We start from the raw sequence: 19,941 nt of genomic DNA, 5'->3' as shown, positions 1-19,941 counted from the left end.
TTCATTTCATGCAGACTTCCATTTTTACCATTGTAGTACCATAAGACCTAAACAGAATGCATGTCCAAGCAGAAATTGCATCATTAATTTGTACATGTGAAAATTTTTAGTTATTGTCAGTTAAAGTCTAGGAATACTTGTTATCCTGGCTGAAGGAAGGAATAAAGTTCTCATCAACAGGGAGCAGAGGTTTTATGAGGAGCACCTAACAGAGAATTCTTGTATTTATATAATGAGTCAGCTTTGCTGCCCAGAAAAGTGTAATACTATAAGATAAATGAATTACAAGCTATCATAAAAAAGGTATGGAATCCACTCTTATGAGATTGGACCCAGGGCTGATCAGCTCTATTCATCAGTCTAAGCTCAGTTTAAACAGTAGCCACAGAGATACAACTGACCATTGCATTTAAGCAGATCGTGGGATGACCGTGTATGTATATTGAGGACTATAAATTTCCAGGACACAAAATTTGCAGAGCTCCTCCAGGCTAACAGCCAGGTTTAGCTCCTTTGTCCCACTACCTCAACACGTACCACAGTAAGTCAGGGTTTGCTCTGAATAATTTTGCAGAAACACTAAATCTTGTTGGACTGAAAAAAAAAAAGCATCTCCCCATCCTGCTGTATTACATAGGTGGCCCTGATTAGTCACTGTAACTGTCTGTAGTTATGTAAAGTTAGAAATTTATTACAGATAAGATTAATTAACACCTGGTGTCAATACATAACCATTTTGAGAAAAGTGGTGGAGCCAAGCATCACTCTTCAAATGAAGTTTAACATTAATTTCTTGAAATGAGCATATACTTGAGAGACTCTGCATATACTGAGGCTTCTCATTTCAGCCTCTATCCTCCATATACAAAAGAATAAATTAAATACATCTGTAGTCTACTGGTTATGATGCATTTTCCTCACAGGCACCATTAATGAAGTTTGTCTTCTTTGGAAGATGACAGTAACTGAGGCTGTTCTACTTCCCTAGAGTTATAATTTTGAATCTTCAACTCACAAAGAAAACTGATAGTATGAGGCCCATTGCTATTGCGAAACACAACTTTCCCAAGCCTGTTCACACTGTATTCCTTGTGAACCAGCTGCCAATGGGCTGCATTTAGGACCGTTGTACTCTCTCTTAACGGCTCAAAACTGATGGCAAGCAAATGAACGGTTGGCAGCTACACAGGTTTGCAATTTGTGGCCAACAGAGCATTCACATCTGTATCTAATTGTTGAATGGAATAGCCAAATTCTCAGTTTTGTCAGTGAATCATTAACAAAGCCTAGCACACATGCTCCAGTACTATTTAAATTAAATATCAAGCCACAGAACCAAAGATAAATGTACCATTTTTCTTCTAATATATGCTTGCTATAGGTATCACTGCTGTCACTGGCTTGTAATAATACGTAAAAAATGAAGGAAAGATTGAGACATGTTTTTCCCTTGTAATATAATTAATAGAAAGTGCAAACACACAAGACTGAATATTTCAGCCAATTGATTTCCTGTTTTGTCACTTAAGCCAGAGGCACTTGACTGGATGGAATTTTTGTTTGGTTTTGTTGGATGTTTTTGTTTTCCCCACCCTTCATTTGGAGACTTGATTCAAAACAATGTTATTATTTACAACTAAGAAACGCAAAATTTAGAAGGCAAAATATGTAATCAATATTCTATTAACAGGATTTGTAGATGCAGGAAAATCATTTTGTGGCTGTACACAAGAGCAAGCTTATCAAAGACTTTCAAAATGATCTAATCTATAAACGAGCCATTCATACTAGATTTCTCTGTAATACGATTCTGTGAAACCACCTTCCCAAAAACATAGTTCTTTTACCAAAATCCTTTGTATTTTAGAAGCTTTATTGATGTAACATTCAAAAGTACTTTAAGTTTAAATAAATTTAAAGTACTTTTAAAGAAATAAAAAAGCCATATTTAACAAACAATATTTTCGAAACCACATATGTACACTAAACTGGGTAACGCATGCACTTCAACATCTCTCTGTACTTCCCTGTGGCCAAGTACAATGTGTTGTTTCCAGGTTATTTAAAGAAAATACATTTAATACTTAAAGTCTATGATTTTCCTCAACACTGCTTGTGTTGCGTTGTCTGAAGTACATCCAGTTGTGCCTTCAGAACAACTCGGATGAGCCTGTTTCTCACGAGGTCAAACTGCTTGGCCTTCCTGTGGCACAGGGTTCAGACAGGCAACATGAGATGTCCTCTGTACTCTTTGGAAAGGTACCCTGCCTCTGTGGTTCACCTCGCTGCCCATTGGATGAGTAACATTAAATGATACTGGAGGTATTTAAAAGACATGTAGATGTGGCACTTCAGGACATAGTTTAGTGGTGGACTTTGCAGTGTTAGGTTTACGGTTGGACTCAATGATCTTAAAGATCTTTTCCAACCTAAATGATTCTATGATTCTGTGATTCTATAGCTTGGTGGCAAAGATCCCTGAAGGATTAATAGCTTACAATTTAAAAACTCTCCTGCTTTGCAAATAATTAGGATTCTATGACTTTTACTTCCCAATTACAAGGACTGACTTTTTCCATTTCTTTAATGCTTGAAACACCCAACTCAATTTCCAAATGCTTGTGGATGTTTCCAGAAGTCACACCACATCTTAGAAAAGCCACTCCCTGGTGGGACACATCCCTTCCTGTTTGCAATTGCAATGTGTCCTTAGACAAAGGCACCCACTGCTTACACTGAGAAGTAATGCTAAGAAAGTACTGTAAGTATGTACCTATGTTTAGATATTTCTTTCCAATTCTGTATAAAGCTTTTTGCCCTCCTGCTCTCTCCCTCCCCTGTCTGCTCTTCGTTCACTTTGACACACTATGGCTATCTTCCCCTCCTGCGCCTCATCCTGTTGTCCTCATCCTAGTTCGGTTTTATTAGTTATTGCGTCATTGTGGGTTTTTTTCCTAGTCTTTCCTCCTAATTCCTTCCCTCCTCCTTCGAAGGCAGCCAGTACTCTCCTTTTTCCTGCCTTTTACAGCTCCCTGGAGCCTTTCTTCAGTGCAACTGAAGAGGGAGAGGGCTGCAGCTGCAGGCACTTTTCTGAATGCTGATAGCAAATGCTCCACAGGCCGTTAAGAGATTCACAGGCAATAGTTTGACAACTGGTAAGCCGTTACTACAGTCCATCCTATTTGTTGTCTAGGGAAAATAACTCTATGAAAATCAATTTAAGACATTTTTTAAAAAGGCGAGTAGCTAACTAGGTGTATGATATTTAAATGTAATATAAAGCCTGCTACTTCACACAAATAAGTGGCTCTCCAAATTTTAGCTGATCACTAGCTTTATAGACTTCTAAAGAAAACATTAGTTTTCTTTTCTGTATACTTACGTATCAGGTGCAGGTGCCCAGGCGCTGGCAGCCGGGGCAGCCCCTGTGAGGATCGGCCGGGGCTGCCCCGTGCCGGACACAGCCGGTTCCAGCCGGCTCCAAGGGCCCCACCGCAGGGCACAGCTGAGCCCCTCAGCCACGGGCGGGCGCCTGAGGGAAAGCCTGGCTGAGAAAGGGCAAAAGGCTGCCCGGCAGCCGGGGCTGAGGGAAACGGTGTGAGGAAGAGCCCTGCGAGCCCCGGGGGGAGAGCAGGAGGAGGGGAGGAGGTGCTCCAGGCGTCCCAGCAGAGAGAGAGATGCCCCTGCGGCCCCGGGAGAGACCCCGTCGGAGCAGGGAAAAGCGTGAGGAGGAAGGAGCGGCAGAGGGGGGTTTTTCGGGCTGACCGCAGCCCCTCCATTCCCCATGCCCCTGTGCCGCTCGGTGGGGGGAGGAGGTAGAGGAGTTGGGAGCGAAGGGGTGAAGCTGAACATGGGAAGAAAGGGGATGGGTGGGAGAAGGTGTTTTAGGTTTTCTCTTTGTTTCTCATCATCCGACTCTAATTGGCAAAAAATTACATTAATTTTCCCCAAGTCAGGTCTGTGACAGTAATTAGTCTGTGATGTCCCTGTCTTTATCTCGATCCATGAGCTTTTTCATCCTTTTTTTTTTCCCTACTGTCCTGGTGAGTGAGGGGAGTGAGAGAGCAGCTGGGTGGGCGTCTAGCAGCCAGACCACCTCAACAAACCATAACTTCCCTGCACAAATTTCTGCTTGTAATTGTATATAAGCTATTACTTGAAGATGTATTGTTTTCCAAGTGTACTAACTGTACCTAATGTATAAATCAGTTATTTTCTTGCATTGTCCAAAGTTGGTGTGCATTTAGTGACCCGTCAAACAGGAAAAACAAATCCTGTAAGTTTTCATCCTGTACTTATACTGTTATACTTGGGAGATCGTACCACCTTCTATCACGGCCATCGTACAGAGGCAACATGCCATGGTTTTAGCTTTGTCTAAGTGGGGTGACAGCATTCCTTCCCTATCACACTTCACATAGGACATAATTAACATGTTGTAAAATTATTTAATGTAAAACTAAATCAACATTTGGCACAAAACATGCAGATATTACTGTGTAACAGGTTTTAAGAGTAATATTTCTATCCTGTCTAATCCCCATTTCATATCTTAAATTCCCCATTCATTACTGTCCATGATGATAAAGGGAATTAGTGTTTCCTGATTAGTTTTGAGCAGTGAAGATGTGTGCTTCAGTTTGGGGTAAAATTGGATAATTAATTAGTCACACTGTTGAAAGTTCCAAGTCTATTATACCCCTTAAGCTATTTTCCCCAGGGAAATTTCTATCCTCCTAATTTGTAATGCCTGTAGCCAAAATGATTAATATTCTCTATAGTAATGTATAACATGTTGAGTTTATTTGTTTCTTTATTTGTTTGCTTTGTAAGGCATTGCTAACAAGTAGCTGAGGGTATTTGCGTTTTTAGAATGATAAACATTTCTTCTAAAACTCTTTTTTTTTTAACCTACACTCATAAATTAAATGTGGAGGTAAATTTCTTAATACCCACACAGGGTCAAACTGTAACCATTACACACTAATTAGGACTAAAATCTCAGATAGGAAATAACTGGATCTAGTCTCAAGTTTCAGTTCTATTTTCTCAATTTTTATTGTAAGCGGACTACCATATTTAGCTTAATCCCTTGGAGACAATTCAGACATTAAGAATCTCTCTATATTATAGAATATATATATTATGATTCTGATGCGCTCACCTAACTTAAAAAAATAATCAGCAAAAAACATTGTTTGTAATTTCAATTGGTTTATAGCGAAAACAAAGTCAGATTCCTAAGCAAACTCATCCTAATGGATCCAGAATGAGTTGCTTTTTGGATTTAAAGAATTACAACAATACTATACTATTGATTGTAAGGTAGTGTAAGCCACAGAAAGAATTAATCTAATGAAGGTGCACTATTATTATTACTACTATTATTGTTGTTAATATTATTATTACTATCACTATTATTATGTTATAAGACCTAAAAATAAAGATGACTTTCTTTGCTCTTCGACATGTTTGATGGGAACGTCTATATGTTTTCTATCCCTCCATGTCTTCTCTGCATGAAGCCAGAAAAAAGGAGGGGCCTGGAACAGGAGATCCATTGCAAACAATATTCCACAGCCTGAGCCACGTACCAGGAACTACAAGAAGAAAAGCAAGCACTTGTATGTGACGTCATTGAACTGCAGCACAATGACTGTTTGGAAAACAGTATTCTAGAAATAAAAAAGTAAAAACATGGAAGCCAATAGCCAAAGAACTTCTGGCCTAAAGGTTTAACTAATTCTACTAAAAACCTCTTCACACATACAGAATACATCTGCATGAATCAAGACGTGTAGAGCAATATTACTTGGGATCACAAGTTTTAGAAGACCTTTCCTCACACAAATAAAGGCAATTTGATCTAGAATGTCTAGCCCTTTCCATCATGTTAATTTCACACTGCTTAAAGTCCTGCCTAGGAATGGGTTTTGATAATTTAGTTATGGACCATAAGAGTATGATAAAATGGCAAACTGAAGATCTAAAGCAATCATTCAGTTTAGGTCATTTGATTGGAGAATGTAGCAAAGTGCTTTGCACAAAGTACACCTCAAGTTTTTCAGGGGAAAAAACAGTCAAACAACACCGATTTGTTTTATGTATTTTTCAAATCTGCGTTCTCTACTCTAAATTATCATCACATACAGGCAAATTTTAAATGTAGTATATCCTTCTGAGGACCATATAAAAATTATAAGAACCAGGTAAGATTTAACATGAATAAGCATCCATAGACATAAGATCACAGCAATACACATGCACTGATATTTTTATGTAATTTACAGTGATAGTATAAATAGGATCATTGCTGTAATGTAAATAATTTTAAGAAAGATCTGCTACAAATTAAAATTGTGAAAACTCATAATGAGATCTAGACTGTACAAATAAGTAAGACAGGCAGCATAACAAATGAGTAGGAAGCTCTTCCTCCCATCAATGCCAGCTGTGAAAGGAGATCACAGGAAACAAGACACCAAAACGCTAATTGGAGTCAGATCGTCAGCTTAGTCTGGATCAATGTTTCATTTTGACATACAGAATTGTAGAGCATTTTTTACCATTTTAATAATAGCACTAGAAAACTAACAAAGGGAACTTTCCAACAAACAAACAAAATACTAAGAAAGCATTTTGTGGGAAAAGGCTTCACAAGGTTAATCACAAATATGGATTTATTACCACAGTGAAAGCCAGAGCAGTTCTGCAAAATCTCTCTGTGACTCCCTAGCGGCAGTGTTTCCACCAGTTTTACCCCCGTAACCTATCTTTCTGATAGTATGGCTTCAGTAATACTTCATTGCCAGGTCTAGGCCAAGATGCCTGCCCACCATTGGCATTTAGATGGGATACCTGTAAATGGACCACGACTAGGACTGCAGGAGTCTAAAACTTCCCTGTCTGCACTCAGTCGCCTCTGGAGCTGCTGGAAGATAGAGATGCTTTCCCAAGGTCGTTCTTTCTCGGGTTAGTATTGTCTTTTTCTCTGTCGTGGAAGTTTTGATGCTCTGCCCCATTCCTTGTACATACGTCCATACGTCCACCAGAACATTTTGCTTCATTTTCTATGTTAAAAAAAAAAAAAAGCCAGATGATTTAGCCTTTTTTTTTTTGTAAGCTCCCTAAAGCTTACCAAATACCAAAATACTGTGAAGACCTGTGACAATGAATCCTAAAGTGCCAGAGAAAAGAACAGAGATTATAAGTAGCAATACTCCCTGGCTTCAACGCTAAGTAAAGGTTCCATGAGAAATAAAAGGTTTTGTCAGGCAGCTTGCATTTCTTGAACTATTGACACATAAACTCTTTTAAGATGAAGAAGTGTCTTCTAAAACTGGACAATTTTAATATTTAGAGGTGCGGTGAGTGAAATAATTAAAAAAATGTGTAGAGATTCTGGAAAGAGAAACAAGGCAAGTAACTGAACTGGAAAATATATATATGTGAGAAAGAAATATTTGTTTTCCATTTACAATGGAGAAAGAAAAAAGGAAAGGAACTGAACTGAAAAAATATAGAGATGTGGGAAGGACATGTTTGTTTTCCAGCTAGAATTCTTAATATTTTCTAGTAGCGATGCATCAGTCCTGAAGAGACTGCTTAGAAAGAGAGAGGGACTTCTATGGCCACTTGTAAGTATTGAGTCTGATTTCCCAGTATTCCACATGAAAAAAGGCAAGGAAAATTGCCAAATTCATCCAAAAGCCAAAAGTTTGGCAGTGACTAAGAATGAATCGTGTTTGCTAACAATTTAATGGTTATTGTATATGAAGAAAGCAGACCTCTATCCAGCATTCATTAGTATTCAAAGCTTTAATAGCTTCAGTTTCATGTAATAAAAAAAAGAAAAAAACCCCATGATAGCATGTAAGAACCACTCTAGATAAAAATGCTCTTCTGAAACATATCTGTTCATTCATGTGTATTCCAAATGATAGAAAATGATCAAAATGATCACTTGAACTCATCTTCCAAAACTGCTTGTCTGAAAACTCATGCAAAAGTTCATACCACAAATCACTTTCCTGAGCTCTCAGATGCCATTCTAGCATCAGATTCATACCTGTGGAGCTTGCTGACCGCACTGGTATTTTATATTGAAAATCTGCAATATTTCTGCAACAGCCTTTGCTCAACTGAATTCCACCTATATTTATTTTTTTCAAAAGCAGATACTGTGAAGCTAACGTTTTAAAATGTATGTTTCCCCCAATCTTTAATTAATCAGCTAATCCTCTAAACTTCTTATTAATTACATTTTTTAGGATAGCATTATTAAACATGTGCAAATAAGATACACTGTTGAGGTAAGCAATGTATTTAATCCAAGAACAGATACAGAGTACATGGCTCATGCTAGCTTATGATTTTTCCATCACAAGGAGAATCCTAGCTACAGGAACTCTTTGCTGCATCACAAGTAATGGAACAAGTAATCATAAGGAAAATAAGACCAATGGCCAAGTAATATTGAACTCTACCAAGAGCAAGCATGTGCTTAGCTTGCTGTGTGGAACAATTAGGAATCAGGAACCTGGAGCCGGTGCCTGGGAATTTCTTCTACATCAGTCATACCTTATGCATACTTTGTGCTTTTCTGGTGTCCTACCTCAAAAAGGATAAAACAGAACTGAAAAGGGTCACAGCAAGACAATGAGAAAAATTTTAAAAGTGATAAATGGCCTAGGATTCTTCAGCCTGGAAAACAGCTGGCTGAGGATGTCTATGATACAGACTGCAAAATTGTGATTTACTTGGACAGGGGTGCATATCAATCAGCCGTTCATTGTCCTGTGCAATACAAGAATGCAACAAAAGGAGATGATTGTTAACATGTCATTAAGCTGTGGAGCTCCTTGCCACAGGAAGCTGTACATGATAAAAGTGAATGTGAGTTCATGGGGGGCTAAAGACCATCACAAAAGAGAAATCAGCTGAGGTATGTCAGATTAAAAGATGTTATTTATGGCTTAGGATGTCTCTGAGCCACAAATATTGGAGGCCGGGAGAGGATTTTCAAGGAGAATCACTCCATTTGCCCTGTTCTAATATTCTTCCTTAAGCATCTGCTGTTGGCAACTGCTGCCGATCACACAGACCATTGGTCTGAACCAATGTCTCCACTCTTATACTTTTGCAAGCCTATCCAAAGTAAGGTTGTGATGCCATTGATAACAGAGCATACAACTAAAGACTTATATTAAGAGCTTACAGCAGGAGTAGCAAACTTTTGGCAGGTGTGCCTGGACTAGGACACAGGACTATTGTCAGTGACAAACAAGTCACAAAAGATTAACCTGCACAGTCCTTGCTCTGTGCTAAATGGCCTGGATATCAGCAGCTGGCAAGATAGGAACCTGCGTGCCAAGTGTGTGGTTGAGTGGACCATCCAAAGCTGTCTAGGAGGGCATTTTCCCCAAACCTAGTGACACTAAAGAGGAAGAAAAGAACAAACATTAGTTAGATTAAACAATAACCATGGGAATATCAAAAGCCTTTTGGAGAAAAGAAAGACTCAACTTAGGAAGTATAAAAGCAGCATAAAAAGTTGCAAAGGTGGAGACAAAGGAGAGGGTAACAGAGCAGCAATGAAGATCTGTTTTGATACTGCCAGAAGTCATCCTGCTGGCATCTGTCCATGTGTAATGGAGTCGCCTCCTCTTGGAGGCACGAGCATGCCAGAGTGCAGCAGAGAGGGACCCACACCTCGTGGGGTGCTCTCTTACTGTGTGTGTGCATCGGAGGGCTGCAGGAGCTGGTGTGGGAAGCTAGAGTGTGTGGTGCATGTAATCGTGTCTGTGTGTGTGTTCACAGAACTCTTAAGGATTAGTTAGAGAAGGTTGTTTAGAAATTTGTAGGTATATGCAGGCATTTTATAAATGTCTAGGACAGTGGTTTATCTGTTGCAATTATGATACCCTCAATGTATAGTTCACTGTTCTGGTTTCAGCTGGACACTGAAATTTTCACCAATTAATTATGTGGCAGTAAACTTCTTCAGTCCTGATTCAATCTAAACTATGTGAATTGAACAATTTTCCCCTGTGAAATCACCCGCTCCAGATGCTGCACTCCTCAACAATAAACTATGTGAGATCATAAAAAGTGATAGTGTAGTGAAATCAGTTCCCTTTCTGATATAGAAGCAAGTTATAAGCACTTGGGATCCTACATTCGAAAGAATGAAAAATGTGGATGGGTGATCTGTCTTTCTCACGGGCAGAGAGGATGACCCTTTGAGATTTTAGGGAGATATTCATCACAGAGACAGCACCAGTGTTCTCAGTGTAGTGTGTGGGAATAAATATCCCTCCCGGTCCAGACGGCTGTATCGAAAGGAGTATTCACTGCATTTAAAGAGATAATGCAGTGAACATTGCTGACAATATTCTTCCTCTGCTTGAAGCGTTCATACGTTTCACAGGAATCACAGGATTCATCCTGTGGAAGGCATATGATCAAACTGCAGTCTTAACTGTAGCAAACATGCTTTAATATTTAGGTTAGACTAAGAAAACCTAAGAAATAAGCAATTTTTTTAAACTAATTTTCACAATTCAGACAAGACTACCAATCTCATTTCCTATATACAGACAGATACAGATTTACTAGTGTGAAGGCAGCAGGGGGATGGAAAAGCTCATGTCCTCACTTACTAAAAGCCAATACAGCATATAGCCTGTCACACAGGAGGGAGAGAGACTGCACCATCATCTTCATGACTACATCCTCAGCACTACACACCACAACAAAAACAGTAGAAACAAATCATGGTTTTTTTAGGGAGCCTTTACACTGGTATCTTTTAATTATAGCACAGTACTGAATACCAGACATCATAAATTACCTGAGTAGTTCTACATCGTCTCCTGAATAGTTCTAATATGATGGGATCACAACAGCTAAGGTTAGTATTCTAAGGCTGTGATCCTGTCCTTCTAAGCAGTTGCAGACTGAGTTTAAATTTTTAGACTGTCTGTGTGGATTTTATCACATAAATCAACTATGTTTTGAACTTAATATTTCATGCAATCAACACTTGGAATTTAAAAGTCTCCCACAGGATTTCACTATAACCTAAATGCAGTTCATTGTAACAGAGGCCTTAAAAAAACCCAACTGTTTATTGTACAATGTGAGAATTAAACAACTACCCCTAGTAAAAAAAAAGAAAAAAACAGAAGAATGACTGAACAGTGAACAGTCTTTTTCCTGTTGGACACATTTTTATTGTAGCAGACATTAATTTTTACTTGTAGATTCTCTACACCGTTACTTATCACTTTGATAAGTTATTAGGTGGGAGTCTTATTTACTCCATTCATACAGTCAATCAGTAAGACTCATTCTTCACCAGCATATTGCAGTTTATATGGCAAATATTAATCAGTAGAATTCTACTCTGGTGAACGTGTATTGTAAGTTAAATTATGATGCACATTAATATGGAAGAGTCTCTGGGTGAATATTATATGTCTCTAGCATAATTTAACTTTATTAGCCATATATCAAATCATATAATGATAGAAAACACATGTTAAATAAGAAAAGGTCTATTTGAGGTCATAATTACAATTTAGATATTGTTCAGTTTAGCTGTACTTCTGTACTGTAGATCAGTTTCTGAATAAAGAAAAAAACACTAGAATCAACATTCTTCTCTTTTTTGGCCAAAGATCCTGCCAAATATTAGGTATTATTAAAATTTAAAGTAAGCAAATTAGTTTGCTTTGTTAAAATGTGCTATTGCTTTTTACGTCTTTGCCATTTAATTCACAACTGAAGAGGCAGTGATAAGCCTCTTGAGGCTTAGCTGACACTGACAGCTTAGTTCTGCCATTCTTTCCCACTGGTTATATCTTATTCTGACAGTAAACATACTAATTTCAGTGGAAGTACTCAGAACACTTACAAGTAGTCGGCATGAGTAACAGGAGCAGAATCACCAGCTTCTGTTGGAGAGGTGACATTTGTTACAGAGACCTTGACATCCAGAGCTTCTCATTTCTTGAAATATTCTACGAACGTGGAACATTCAATGCTTTGCAAAAGACACTGAATTTTCCTAGGATAATTCTGTATGGAAAGCATCTCAGAAAGGCTTTAATCTAACCTCTTACAGGAGGTCAGGTCTGATCAGGTTATAGAGAGCCTTAATCAATCAGGGCTTGAAAAACTTCAGGGCAAGAGACAGCACAACCTTGCTGGGCAACCTGTCTCTGGTCAATACTTGACTGTCCTAGTGGTGAAAAGTTTCTCCTTACATCTCGTCAGACCTTAGTGTGTTAAATGTCTCTCATCCTCCCATGATACACTGCTATGAAGTGCCTGGCCCTGTCTTCTTGAGAGCCCTTTGTAGGTCCTGGCACACTGCTGTTAGGTCCCCTTAAAGTCATCTTAAAGTCATCTCTTCTCCAGGCCAAACAAGCCCTAGTCCCTCAGCCTGTCCTCATAGGGCACATGCCCCAGTCTCTGACCACCCTAGAGGCCTAGGATGATTAGGGACTATTGATGTCAGGGACCAGATCAGGGACCTGTTGCTGTCTTTCCTGTATTTGGAGGCTCAGAATTGGATGTGGTATGCTAGATGTGCTGGGTATAAAGGGATAATCCCTCCCCTCAATGTCCTGGCTGTGAATACCTCCCAGGTCACTGTTGGTTGTCCCTGCAGCCAGGGCACACTGCTGGCTCATGCTCAGTGTGTATCTACCAAGGCCTCCAGGTCCCTTCCCACAGCGCTGCCCGCAGCCAGGAGGGCACCAGCCTGTACAGCCGCACAGGGTTCTTCCTGCCTGCGGCAGGACTTGGCCTTTATCTCTGCTGAACTTTTTAAAGTTCTTCTCGGCCCACTCCTCCAGCCTGTACAGGTCCCTAAGAATGGCAGCACAATTTCATTCCTCTACTAGATATAGTATTTAAGCAATCACTTAAACAGCTGCCCAAAAAGTCATACCTTTCCATGTATCTCATAAGTAGAATTCTCCCTCATGAAAGCACAGTAAGACAACAAATGCTATTAAACCAATTGGGAGTGCAACTCACTATGAGCCAGCTGAAGCAGCACAGGTTTTACTGTATTCAGAAATATTTTCAGTCTCTGTCATGCATATTCTTAGGTTATAGTTATAATAAGCAGTAGCAGAAAGTGATAAGCAACATCAGCTCTCTCCTGGGTTTGATAGTAGTCTGCAGAAGTTACTTAGCATAGGCATCATACCAGATGTTATCTGGAGCGTTTTACAGTATATAGCACTTCCACATAGAGTATTAAATATATCTAATGCACTCAATTTGAGGAAGCTGGCCAGTACATCTAACAGAACTTTATAAATCTGTGGGTGCTTAGTTTTTCTCATGAAAAAACCCTGTGCATAGGTTACCTCCTTGCTACATTAGAGAATGACTCGATTAGGATCTTCCACACAATCTGTTTTTAACTTTTGGAAAGTACTAGACAAGAAATTACTAAAAGGAGGGATGGGAGGAAGAGACAATTAAAAATGCTTTCTCCTAGCCAATGATAAACTATTTAAGAGTATTTTATTTCAAAAGTATTTTAGGCAAAAATTTAAAATGCAATATGAACATTTAGCTACTCGGATGGTATGAAGTAATTTTCTCATATATGTGTGTGTGTATATATATATATATATCAGCAATCACTTCGTCACCTACCAGTTTTCCTTTACATGTAGACAAGAAAACCATGTACTTGCCATTATTTTAAAATAGGTAGGAATACTACAACATTCACTTTTGAAGTATATTTTTACAGAGTACCAGTGACTGGCCTTCTTTACTGATAGTTAAAAAGTTTTAGGCGTTTAAAAAGTTTTAAAAACCACATTCATCATCTTGAAATTATTTTGGTTTCACCAAATGCATTTAGTGATGTTCATATTTTTGCCAACAGATGTGAAAATGTTGTTTTATGCTTTTGAGGAAAATTTTTTATTCAACATGCCAGTCAAAATTATGGATGCAGAGAAACTAAAAGAGCAAACTGACATAGCATGAGTTTCATTTCTTTTCAGTAATGTAATAGCATTAAAAAGCTTCTCAGTGTCAGGTGGTAAATCTAGCACTTGAAGTATGACAGACATTTGTGGTCCAAAAAGCATCGCCAAAATTAAAAAGCAGCTTTCAAACACTGGATACAAAAGAACCTCTTGCTCACAGATTGCAGAGGCATATATTTATTTTGGATGACCATCTGGATGATAAGTAGGATTCCCTAATGGTCCTGCCTTGAGGACTGTTCTTAACAATTAAAACCATTTGCTTTTATTGTTTTTGACAAGCATAACAGTCTGGTAACAGGTGTGAGAATCTGCTTAGAAGGAGACAACAAGAGAATGAAGATGCCACAAAAACCTGGCAGGCTGGACAGAATAATTTGCTTCATCGTTTTGCTCACATTTCTGTAGGTGCCAAATATGAGTCTAAAAATGAAGCAATACCTTTTATGTAAAAATAATGCTTGTTTTGCAGTTTCGGACAAGGTGATCTGTGGCCAAATGTTGGCTGGATTTATGACCATCTGCCATGCAACAATGAGGCAGTTGTCAGGATTAATAACATTTTAAGAAAAAAAAAAAGCTAAGAAGTTGTGGGGTTTTGACCTTTCAACTGCTAACACTACACACACCACTTAATGTTGACATAAAGCTTTGCAACAACACAAACTTAAAAAAATAAGAACAAAATGAATGACTAACCAAGAGAGAAGAAAGACCTGGCAGTCTAAATCAGAAATTGTTATGTCAAGGTTTTATATTTTCGAGGATAGATCCAGGCTATTCTTTAGAAATAGCTTCTGAGTTTTCAGTTATTTGATAAAATACAACTTGAGCCTTCCAGTTCCAAAGTATGACCCCTTTCCAAACAGGCCAAGTAAGCAGCTTGGCAATATTCATCCTTGGATGTGTGAGGTCTAATTTTTTTTTTCCCTATCAGAAAGTGCGTTTTTTCCTTAAATCCCTCATCTGTACACACAATCATACATACATACATGAGTCCCATCTGCTTCTCATTTTTAACAGGGGCATTATTTTAATTGGCTGCAGCATAATTTACATTTTTCTAATACTGCATGATTCATGTATTCTGCAGCTACAGTGAAGAAAAAAAAAAGTGGCATTCTAGGTAAACATTCATGTCAAAAATCAGAGGTAATTCTGATTTCAGCAGTTTCACTAGCAAGTTGAGATAGAGCAGGACCCTTTCAGGAAATCAGCAAAGTAAGCTAACACTCACTGCGTTTGACAATGTTCTCAATATCATCATCATCTTCCCATTGGATGGGATCATGAGATGAATTCAGATTATTGCTATTGTCAGGGAATGATTTCTCCAGAACTGCTATAATATGATATATTAGTATATATATCTTTACCAAGTGTAATTCTGAATAATTCAACATTCAAAGGCGTGCCAATCTTTGGTTCCTCAGAGATTAACAGGCACTGCAGGCAATACCATAGGATTCCCCTTCCAGGGAATTCAACTGAACTCTAATGCACTTTCTAATGGCATTACTTGACTTTGTAAATCTACTCTTCTCTCATACAAACTCTTCTCTTCCTCCTTTGTGGATGCTAACGTTAGCAGCAGCAGCAGCAGTAACTAAAATACTACACTGCTTTTGCTGATGAAGGCAAGACCAGAGACATCTGGCTCACAGAGGCAATTTGAGTGGATTTGTTGGAAAGTACTTTTACTAGAATATGGGAAAGGCCTTTGAGGTACACCTATTATACAATGGGAAAAGTTTGTATATATGAAAAAGTGCCCAGAATCCATGTTGATTTTTAATGACCTCTTTGAGCCTTCAAAGCAATAAATGAATGAAACTGGATTAGATTTTGAGAAGTCTTCTAGTGTTCTGGTTGAATTTCTAATATGATAAAGTAAATGCTGGAAACTGTCATATTAGCCTTAACCCCACAAATATAGATTTACTTTTAAAGGAAAACTACAACTTGATATAAGCTCTAGACTTCGTTTAGTACAAATACATATCAAATTGCAGGCTCAAATCTACTTGCACTCTGGAGAGTCTCAAAACCTATATGAATAATAATATTTTTAACACCTCTCAATCTCAGAGTAAAGGCATGAATCAAAGACACTTCTTTAGTAGCACTGACATTTTTAGGCTCAAAAAAAGATAGTTTCAATCCTATCTGTAACCAGAATAGATTCAGTAAACAAAACAGTTAATTTTTCGTTCAGTGGATAACAAGAAGGAAAAGTTGTAGTACTCCATTACAAAAGAATAAATGAAAATAAAAACTATGTAGCCAAAGATGAAAAGGATTTCTAGTTTGGTGCAGGTCAGAATAAATACATATCAAAAAAACTTTAGAATCATCTGGGTCTATAAAATCAGGCTAGATGTCCAACAGCGACAGACTTGAACGATTACTACAAATGTTGGGATTTGCCGTAAAAGAAAGAAAATACTCCATATGGGTTTTCTGCAGTAAAGTCGTTGGTTTTTTACTGAATGATACTGAAATTTTAGGTGCTAATGCAAGATGTAAATTCTTAGTTTTGATCTATTGTTGGTTTTGATACAGACAGTTCAATTCTACGCAAATTCATTCTTTACAGACAATAATGTGCACTATCCTCACACACATATTGCAAACAGTAGTCAGGCAATAATTGAATTATCTTCTTATGTTACCAGCTCCATCACGTTAACACATCTCTAACATTCTACTGCAACATTTCATTAAACATAAGAAATATTGTAACAGACATCAGGCAAATAACATTTTCATCTTATGACTGGAAATTTCAAATTAGGAATCATGAATTACTAACCAGAATTGCAATAAGCTGCATTAAGAAGCCAGGCTTTTCCCAACATTACAAATATCTTTTGATTCTGTTTTATTTTATCCTTGAGAAAAGCTACCAAGATTTTCCTGGTTTATTCTGGTTTATTTTATCCTTAACAAAAGCTACCAAGGGTCTCCCCCTGCTTCTGTTTCACCTAAAAATCTTATTTATGGATGTCAAATTATCTGAATAGGAACCAAGCAACTAAAAGGGCTATAGCTGTCACAGTAGGTCAAGCTGGATTGGGACTTGCTGTAGGTCATATGTCTCAGTAGCACTCAAATAGCTGAAAAGCTGTTCCACTTTAAAAGACAGAAATGTGTTCAGGAAAAAAAAAAAAGCAACGATCAACAGCAAGTGTGAAAAATTTGCAAGCAACAAACTTTTATTTATAAATATCAAAAGATTTTCTCCTCAGAACAAATATATTTGCTCAAGCAATTCATTGTGTATTGAGCTTGAACTTTGAATTTTGCGGTTTACGTTTAATGAAGACAGAAAGGCTTTATGGCTGAAAATTCAAGTCAGAAATAGGGTTGAGAATACAATTTTTTAACTTAATATTAATGTCTGCATTTAAAGTGTGGTCCAAAAGTCGGAACACACAATCTTCCTCATACCATTTTTACTTCATTGAATTTCAGTTGCCTTGATAGAGTAATTAATAATGGGCATGAATTTAAAAATTTATTACACACACATCTTACACATGCATCTTACCCAATTCCTTCAGATCTACTGGTTTAAACCTTTATCTTATTCTCTGGGATAGAGCAGCTGACAACAAGCTATCTAAATCATCATAATTTCCTCCATAATTACTGCGTGCAGGGAATCACACAGTAATATGGATGACCCATAAGCATTAGTTTATGGCTTGAATAAACTTTTTATGTCATGAAGATTAGACGGACTGCAGTTGGATGTAATCACACTGTAGAAAATGAGCAGAAGAATGTGAGGGATCTCTTGCAATTGTATATACTTGACCCATGTAAATTTCTTCTTCCTTAGATCACTTTAACAACCAAAATTTTACTCTTTGTCAGTGAACGTTTTAATTTTCATGGACAGAAATGTCCATATTGTGACTGATTTGTTTTCTACAAGATTATATGCTAACAATGACTGTGTTTCAAGGTTACATCCTGCGGTATAAATTTGCTACCTCAAAAGCTGCACTAAAAACACTGATCTAACTTATATTTCCCTGTATAATTTATGTATTTTATATAAATATACATTTTATATTTTTTTATATTTTTTGTGGGTTCATTTTTTGTTTGTTTGTTGGGGGTTCTGGGGGGAGTGGATTTGTAACTTCAAGAGAAAGAGCTTTTTAATTAGGTGAGAATCAAACCTTTTCTTCTCCCAGTTTCTGATAGGAAAAATTTAAAAAAATCACAATTGCTTTTTACTGAGGTCACAAAGGAAGAAAAAGAGATGACAGAGGACTTTCATTCTGACACACCGCTCACTCCATTATCCCCCAAAGCAAACAAACAATTAACCTACTCAGTGGGTTTTTTTAAAATAAGTATATATACTTAATCAGAACTGACTTTTCATTGGAGACGCACCTGTAAATGAGAAATGCTCTGAAGCTGGGATTCTATAGTCAGTAGGGATTAAGAGGAACCCTGGTTCTTATAGACTGTGACATATACTTTATATCAGTGAGATTGGTTGGGGAGAGTTCTTTTGCCTTTCTGACAGTTTAAAAGAGAGAAAAATCTGCTCAGTTCAAAATACAGGCAATCTGTTTTTCACTTCCAGTGTAAAACATCTTCACTGGAAGACACCAACAATCACAAATCTATTATTCTAATCAATATTTGGATTTTCATGGTGGGACGCTTCTGAGGAATCTATTGCAGTTTGCTTCCCAGCTCCTGCTAGATTGTACTCAGTACTGGTGGCTGAATCCTTTAAACATCCTGGAACACTGCTGGCCTAAACTAGTACTTTTAATTTCTATAAGCAGTGCTGCCTAGAGATACTATCATCCAGCACTGAGTTATTGCAAACACCACCAAAAGCAACAATCAAGCTTTCTTTAATGTCTAAATCAGACATTCATCATCTTAGCTGGTGATTATTTTGATTTCCAATTCTTTCCTTTTACAGTTGTTCTGTTCCAGTTTCTGTTATACTGAACCCTTGTGATAATACTCCAAGAATTAAGAGGTGAAAATAATGAAATAGATTAAATTTTACAGAAGGGTCATACCATTTTCATATCTTGTTTTACACTATGTTTTAAGAGACATATCTTTTTTCACTGTAGGTTGGTAACAAACAGTATTGACAAGGACAAACGCGTGGATTCCAGAAACTAAAATCTTGTAACACGGAAGGATAAAATCAATTAAAACCAAGCCTGTTGAAAGACAGAGTGAACAGAACTAATCCTATACAGGACATGGCAAAGCATCAATGCAATCTGTTCAAAGATAATGATCCTTTATAGAAGTAAAAGAGACACCAACTTTTTCACATAGCAGGCAATAGGAAAGCACATACAAGTACCTGCACTGTAATTGTTTTTTTCTTTAAGACCGTTGCAGTGTCGAACATGTCTACAGAGAAAATCACAGTTAAATCCCACCCTAAAAAACCAAATAAATGGCCTTTCAATAAAATTAAATTCTCATAAACTTCCTACCTAATTCATGTTATTTCCTTCCTAATTTGTGTTCTTGTCTAAAAATCATTGATCAAATCTACATCATAATTTAGGTCTATAGTACCTATCTAACAGTGATAGAAATTCATTTATGTTCCAATGTTCAAACAAATAACAAAATAAATAACATTTTTGTTTGGTTGGTTGGTTGTTTGGTTTTTCAATGTTGGGAAGCAAGCATGTGAAATTGGTAAAGGAAGTTGTTAAGGACAAACTCCTTGCTATCAGCAGTAAGCCACTTAAATGCTTTTGTGTCAGTGAGGAACAATATAAACCTAGATACCATTAGTTATAGTTTTCTTCATAGCTGCTTTTAAATAAACAAAATGACAAGCAAGAAAATTTCAATGCTTATGGCATAGGGAACCTAACTCAGAGGTGAGGGGCGGGGGGGGGAGGGG

This window comes from Pygoscelis adeliae, unplaced genomic scaffold, assembly GCF_000699105.1.
Source record: "Pygoscelis adeliae isolate BGI_AS28 unplaced genomic scaffold, ASM69910v1 Scaffold86, whole genome shotgun sequence".
NCBI lineage: Eukaryota > Metazoa > Chordata > Aves > Sphenisciformes > Spheniscidae > Pygoscelis > Pygoscelis adeliae.
The sequence above is the reverse complement of the archived record's forward strand: the minus strand, read 5'-3'. Positions refer to the sequence as shown.